This window comes from Cryptomeria japonica, chromosome 8 (genome assembly GCF_030272615.1).
Source record: "Cryptomeria japonica chromosome 8, Sugi_1.0, whole genome shotgun sequence".
In the NCBI taxonomy this organism is placed as follows: domain Eukaryota; kingdom Viridiplantae; phylum Streptophyta; class Pinopsida; order Cupressales; family Cupressaceae; genus Cryptomeria; species Cryptomeria japonica.
This window is the reverse complement of record NC_081412.1, coordinates 711,962,566-711,969,535: the sequence shown is the minus strand read 5'-3', so window position 1 is coordinate 711,969,535 and position 6,970 is coordinate 711,962,566. Positions and strand designations below refer to the sequence as shown.

General features: G+C 39.6%; 2 non-coding genes across 2 annotated transcripts; both read left to right on the top strand.

Moving 5' to 3' along the window:
- Positions 1-5,510: 5,510 nt before the first annotated feature.
- TRNAI-AAU (transfer RNA isoleucine (anticodon AAU)) lies at positions 5,511-5,581 on the top strand. Its single transcript has one exon. It is a non-coding gene; the product is annotated as a tRNA-Ile (tRNA).
- Positions 5,582-5,708: 127 nt separating this feature from the next.
- Positions 5,709-5,779, top strand: TRNAI-AAU (transfer RNA isoleucine (anticodon AAU)). Its single transcript has one exon. It is a non-coding gene; the product is annotated as a tRNA-Ile (tRNA).
- The last annotated feature ends 1,191 nt before the right edge of the window (positions 5,780-6,970 follow it).

The following is a 6,970-nucleotide window of genomic DNA, read 5'->3' as shown; positions in this document are numbered from 1 at the left end:
CAACCGACAGTATGTGTAGTTGAGGCCAACCGGTATGCATGCTAGAGTCCCCAGTATGCAATTTGATGTTGGGTATGAAGAAACTGGTATCTAGTGAACAAGTAGATGAACATGTTAGTATACATGTTGGTACTAACCGGTAAGATGATGACCGGTAAGATTGCAGAGTGCATAGGCCACTGGTATGCTAGTGTGATGCCATCTAGTAGGACTCCCACCAATAAATGATGTTGTCCCTGGATGAAGAGAAGACTGAAGAAATATTTTTGGTTGAGGATTGTAAGGAAGTTTCATTTGCCCAATAATAGGGAAGTCACACCATTGGCCAGCAGGTGACATATATCCTCTCCCACCGATGATTGGCAGATCGTGAGCTACTATGTATCTACCACCACCGACCGGATGATAAGTGTGAGATATCACATGCCTTCAGAAAATAGAGATGTGCACTGGATCAACAAGAGGATGGATGATGAGTTACCAGGAGAAAAAAGACAAAGTAAGTAGTGACGTGTTTTCCATTTAGGCAAACTGGTTAAGATGTTGTCCGAGCTAATGAAGAAGAAGGAAAGGTTTAGCTATAGATAGAGAGTGCAATCAAAATGCAAATGTAGATTGATGCAATGAAATTTGAAGACTGTTTGATGATGTTATCATGCATGTTACCTACATGAAGGCAGATGTAGTGTCCACTAGTAAACAAGGCTATCGGTATGCAAGAAAGTGCAAAAGTGAAAGGCTCTCATCAGATGAAGATGAACATGCTAATTTGTAAGGACAATGACTATTCAATATGATACACCGATAGCAGAGAGATGAGAATTGGTATGTGTGATGACCGGGCCGACATGATCCACCGACACAAGGAAGGTAAAGGTATGAACGTTAACCGGTAAGGCAAGATATACCAGTAGGGTTATAGAACTGGTAGGAAAAGAGGGACCGGTAGTAGTAAGCATACACTGGTTGTGTGTAATTGGTCAGTGACCAAGTCGGACCAACATAGTGAGCTAAGGTGGATGCCGATAGTGTGGACACATGGACTCTAGGTGGAAAACATGCATGAAGCGATAGATGGAGTGTGCACTGACAAGGTTGTTACAGAGTCGGTCGACATTAAATACAAACCTCGTAAATCAAGGGATGTGTTGCAGAGGTGTGCAGCTCGAGGAAGGTTGAACAAAGGTGATCGATGGGATGCACTGATCAATGTAGTGTCCAGGTGCAGATCAAAGTTGGTGATGCAAACCATTGAACCATTTATGGTGATTGACCAAGTGCCAAGCTAAGGGACTATCCATGTTTGCTAAGTATAGAAAACGTGCTTTGGAAGAAAGGAGATATGGTGTAAATGTCTGATTGCTTGTAGGTTGTTCATCTTCATCCAGAATGAGATCTGATTGGATCTGATACTTCTCGTGATCAATGGAAGAAACCCTAGCATGCCAATAGTTTGAAGTTTCATTTTGGCAAGAAATCTTAGCTATAAGTATGCAAGCAAAAGACCGGATAGATTGATGTTGCTAGAAGGTGTGATGCCAGAAAAGGGTTGATCTAATTGTGAGAGTTAAGAAATTGAGCATTCGAAGGTGCAACAGGTAAGAAGGCTTAGCAAGGGACTAACCGATAAAGGTCTAAGATTCTGGTAAGTTGCAAGAAGTGCATCAGTCAAGAAAACTGGTAGTGTTAGAACCAGCAGGAAAGAAGTAGCAGTAGGCAAGGATTGAGCAAGGTTTAACCGGTACTATGGAAGTAACCGGTAACTCGATAAAAAGGGACACAACCGGTAGAGCCTAAACTAGTATAGCAGCAGCAACAAGCTGAGAAGATAGAGGAAGAGAGTAAGCAGAGATTAGACAAGGAGGAGGTAGTGTGACAGGTGATAGGAGTGAACAGGTGAGGCAGCGAAGTGTGAATTGGCATAGAGGAGGTAGAGTGGAAGACAGAGAATACTACCAATAAAGCTGGGTACGAGAGAAACTGGTAGAGAGAGACTACTTGCAGAGGTTACAGAACCCATTTGTAACCAGGATACAACTATTGTATATCTTGATATAATGTATTGTTATTAGTGAGTTGGAGCTCAGTGCAGGGGTTGGTGCTCCTTTGTGTTGGTGCCCATAAATCAGTAGGGGTTGGTGCCCTAAATTAGTAGGGGTGGTTCTCCTTGGGTTGGTGCCCTAAATGTTGTAACCAGTGTTTTCATTGTGAGGCTAGATTGGAGTAGTAGACTCCAGCAACTTTTCTCATCGAGGTTTTTCCCATCTTGGGTTTTCCTCGTATATACTGGTGTTATGTGATATCCCTTTGTGTGGTTGTATTATGATATATTTCCTTGTCTCACCGGTAGTTTTATTTAGTGTTTACATTGCTAACCGGTACTCACTCTTTGAAATAAATGGCTAAGAGTTTTGGAAACCAATTCACCCCCCCTCTCAGTGGCATCTTGTGTCCAACATTGATGAGATCCGAACTATGACAACTATGACAAGAGACATGTTGGTTGGTAATCTTGTTTCTTTTGAATTAAGTGAACTTGGAGAATCACATACCAAAATTGAGACTGTATTTAAAGCTACTATATCCCATAAGTAGAAGTATGATCCGAGAGAGAGTTACACTAAGGTTTCCAGATATGAAAGGGAAATAAGAGACATGGAAGAATGGGAAAGAGAATTGCAAGAGCTTCAAGCACTCATTACCAAAAGATTGCCTAAGGGAGCCAGTAAGTATGAAGGGAAGTTACCTTTGAAATGTTTTCATGTAATAAGATAGGACATTTTGCTTCTAGGTGTCTGGAAAGAGTGTCAAAGTATGATAAGCCTTACAAGCCTAGTCCCAAGTATAGATATCAGAAGAACTTTTATTATGCTATTGATGAAGGTGTGACAGATGATGAGTCTGAGAAACAGAATAAAAAAGATGAGTGGGTATTCATTGATATCAAGGAAGATAATTTGGTACTTGTTGATTCTACAAGCCGCGTTGTTGAAGAGAAAGCCTTGGCTGATAAGATTGAAGAGAAAGATGAATGGGTGATTGCCTCTCCTAATGTGAACTAGATGCATTGAGATGCATCAATCTAGTGGACTTCATAGTCTTATCCAAATATCAGAATTGATGAGTGGGTGTTGCTACTCAGAGGGAGTAGTTAGTATGTGGTTCAGTTTGTGATTGTTTGAGGAAGAGTTATTTAGTTTTCAGAGCATTTTGCATTGATGTCAAAGGGGGAGAGAAGCATGTGAAACATTGTTCCATCTATCCAAGGTAGAGAGATCTATGTGCATTATCTCAAGGGGAGATTGTTGGAGTCGATTTCTTTCTTTGCATTGATTATTTTTCACATTCATGTGTTTCCATCAATTCCAAAGGGGGAGATTGCTAGATATTAGAGTTTTTGGAATGTGTTATTGTCATTGAAGTCAACATATTCTTGTGTTCTTGTGCTTTGGTGCTGTAGAGAGTTGGTTTGGTTTGTATATTGCAGATATGTTGCTATGGATTTAAGGATTTGGAGATTAGTATCTATAGTTGATTCAACATGAGTTTCAGTTCTCTAGAAGGTGATTTGATCAAGTTACGAGGAGTGTGATGATTGGTTTTTCTATTGATTCTATAATGCAGAGTTGTGATTTCTTGTTTGTATTTCTCTAGAATTGATTCATTATGTTGAGCAGATTTTGGAGCGTGTTTGAGATGTTAATTCATGTCCTCAATCCGAGTGGTTCATGATTTGAAACTTCACAAGCATATCTTTTGGTTTGTCAGTAAGTTATGTTGGTGTTCTTGAGCTTCAAGAGGGAGATGATGATGATGATTCACATTGCTTGTTGATGTTTTTTGATCGTGTTTTATTCATGTTGCTGGTCCGCCTTAATCATTGTGAGTGTTATTGAAGATTTTCTTAGTCTGGTGGTATTCCTCGTGTTATACGACCTTCTGGACAACCTGATGATTCTTGCATGGTGCAGATGATCTTGGTGAGATATTTGATGGTGTTGCATGTTTGAGATTTTGATTTAGGTCCATGATATGTCCTTGCCAACATTGTATTGGTTTTCATATTGATTTATGTGTCGTGTGATGTAATTTTGTAATTAGGTCTCATGAGGAGCTGACCTTGAAATTAACATTGATAATTTGTATAAATAAGAGTAATAATCATGTAAGATGTGTGTCTGCATTCTTAGAGGGTGTTGTATGTGTGAACAAGCATTTGATCTTTCAGAAGAGTGATGAAGTGAAGAAGAGAGTTACAAAGTAGATAGTGTGCTTAGCTGGAACTGTGATCGGCCATTTGAAGTTATTCTTTCAATTCATGTAATCCTGATTGGTGTCTAATCTTTGTAAGGTAGTGAGCCTTCCTTTCTTCCTCTGGGGGTTGTAGCCCTCTCTTGTATCTGAGCAGTGAACTCTAGGCAGTGTGCTTGAATGCATGTGCATTCCCCGTTGTAATATTTACATATACTACTGCAAAGTATCATCATATTGTGGGTAGGTTCCCATCATGGTTTTTCCCTTAATCGAGTTTTCCACGTCAAAATTTGTGTGTTATGTGTATTGTTGTTGTGGTGTTTATATTTGTTCTTGTTGTTAATGATCATATCTGTAGTTGTGGTTAATTTGTTTAAGTTTGGTGAAAACTAATTCACCCTTCCACTACCTTTGGGGGATGAGGTCAATTCAATACAAATATTTCATGATATGCATTATTTATCATAAGAGCATATTCACCCTAGAGTTAATGGATCCCTTATGTGTTTTTATGTTTTGTGAATGGATTATCCTTTGATTTGTCATTTCTTGGGGGCATATCATTGTGGTAACATGCTTTTCTTTTGGATGCATGCTACCTTAAAGAAATTTCTCCTAATAAGGCATATGTAGTTGCTTTAACTTGGAGGCATACACTTCGCTCAATGTTTTACTTTATGCATACACTATCACATGTTTTGATACTCAAGTTACTTCGCAAATTGAACCTTTTGCTTTGTAATTTGGTATTTCTATTTTTCATGGATCATAGTAAATGAACCTTATTAGGCTAACAATCATGATTTTCTCTCTCTCTCTCTCTTTCCTCTTTTTTATGATGTCTCTTTTATCTTGATGTTGAAGTAGTGAGATCCTAAAGCTCCTTGGGGGCTTAGTGTGTTTTTTGTCTTTGATTTCTTGATGAAATTTTTTCAATGCAAAATTTTGTACTTTACAGAGAGTATGCCTAGTCTCATACTCCTGCTAAAGTGGGTGCTAAATGTAGCATCCTAAATTTTACTCGCTTACAATTCTATCCTCACTTGGGGTCTCACCTTGGTGTTCATCCCCTAAGGCCTGATTGAAGTCCTGATTCTTCTCACACTATGTATTTCATTTAAATTTTCATGATCTGCACTTCTCCCCTCAAGATCTTGGGACCCTAATGTCCAGGACTAGGGTGTTGATCACTTTGGTCCTCAGTGTTGGTGTTGGAAATAAGACACACCCGGACCGATGATGGACTAGTCCAAGAGGGGCTAGTAGCTCAGTGGTAGAGCACTCCAGCAATAATGGAAGGTCCTAGGTTTGAGTCCTAGCTAGTCCATGTCTCAAGATGGTATCAAAGCTAGGTCCAGGCTAGGAGCCCCAAGCACATGAGAGGTGTGGCTTAAGGGGGGGTGTTGGTGTTGGAAATAAGCCACACCCGGACCGGTGATGGACTGGTCCAAGAGGGGTCAGTAGCTCAGTGGTAGAGCACTCCAGTAATGATGGAAGGTCCTAGGTTTGAGTCCTAGTTGGTCCATGTCTCAACACTCAAGGACCAGGGTGCCCAACACTTTGGTCTTCTCCAAAAGGGCCCATTTTGGGGCCTCATAATGGTAACATGATTTGAGCGAGAACCTGTTGGCAAATGCACACTCCAATGAGACATTGTAGGTGATTGAAGGTATTATCATTGATGGCAACCTTACAATCATGTGATACTGGCAGGCAGACACAGGCACCGGCATCGACAGACTCTACACCGACATACAGATCACCGGCATCGAAAAGGAAGATTACTGGCACCCTGACCGACAAGAATTTTGTATAAATGTATTTTGTAATTAATTGTAAAATCTTTTGTAAGCCAACATGGTAGATTCTAATATGACTCATATATGTATGAGATCATTGTAGATCATTTAGGATATGATATTTGATATGGAATAATGTGAAGTATGAAAAGAAGGTAGCAGACCTAATATGCGAATTATTAGATAAGGGTTTATGTATATTGCAGAGCATAAACCGATACTGAATCTAGCATAGCAGATGCTGATCTAAAGCAGTACAAGACATTGGATTAGTATAATCCATTTTTGTAAGTCAGTGTGACTTCTTTTGTAATTGAGTAGTGGGCTCTACGCACTTGGCCTTCCTGCATGTGCAGGCCCCTATTGTAAGCAGTAATATTCTCTTATTGGTCGGTAAGTGAATATTGAGGGTCACACATCCCACCGAGGTTTTTCCCACACCGGGTTTCCTCGTTAAAATATTTTGTTATGGTGTGCTTTACATGTTGTGGTTGTTATTCTTGTTTGCTGCATTATTTTTGGTTTACCGTTACACAGTTTTAATATGCTTTTCATATTATAAGTTAGGAAAATTATTTCACCGGTCAAATACTGATTCACCCCCCCCCCCCCCCCTCAGTATCTTTGGGAATCCTAACAATTGGTATTAGATCTTGGTCCTCTATTTTCAAAAGCCTAACAGCTTGAGGAAGATCTTGACACCGGTAAAGATGGAAAATTTGAGAAAGCAATTGGAAACAGCTCTTTCAGACTATGATGTAGAAAAAGTAAAGAATATCAAACTTGAAGATGATCTGAAGGCTGCACATGATATTATTCAAGGACTTCAAGAAAATTTCACTATATTAAGGAATAAAAGAAGAGAACTTTGTCAGAGGATGCAAAATGAGGAAGATGAAAAGGAAACTCTTAATGAT